Consider the following 670-nt stretch of genomic DNA (forward strand, 5'->3'; position numbering starts at 1 on the left):
ATGGGGTTGACGACGGTCGGATCTTGATGGAAGGCTGTGGCGTGTGGGGAGGCCACGCCCATCGCGACATTGGTGGAGGTTGTCTAGTTGGAGATCGCGAGATGTGCGGTGGGTTTTCCCCGAGTGATTTTTTTCATTGTTTTTTTACATGCGGGAGGGGCCGAAAGTGGGCGAAGGACTGGTAGAACGCGTTGGAGATGCCCTAACTAGGGATCCAAGCGGCACACTGTTTAAGCCCACTTATCAGTCTAACGGTTCAAAAAAGTTCTTTTTTTCTAAGAAAATAACTACTATCAAGCTAACCAAAAAAAGGGCTTTGCGCCGTCATTTATCGCGCCATTTACATCCCTACCTCTAACCAACGGTACTGATTTTTACCCGTGCTATGCTTGAAAAAAAAGTTTGGCACCTCGTTCACCCCTCCTGGTTGAAGAAAATAAAAACAGAGCACCGTTTGGACAACGCACAGCGCCAACCTTGTGTGGGGAATATACAATCTCATGGGCTTTTACGTTTGTCTGTTAGTCATGGCCTTATGGGCTCTCACCAGCAGCGGTCTCATGGGCTGGCTAGTCGTCCCCGTCTCTTCAGCGTCACTTTGGACCTGGGCTTGACTGACCGCACACCCTTCCCTCAAAAAAAAAAAAAAGACTGACCGCACACCCTGCAC

This window comes from Triticum dicoccoides, chromosome 6A, assembly GCF_002162155.2.
Source record: "Triticum dicoccoides isolate Atlit2015 ecotype Zavitan chromosome 6A, WEW_v2.0, whole genome shotgun sequence".
Classification (NCBI taxonomy): Eukaryota; Viridiplantae; Streptophyta; class Magnoliopsida; order Poales; family Poaceae; genus Triticum; species Triticum dicoccoides.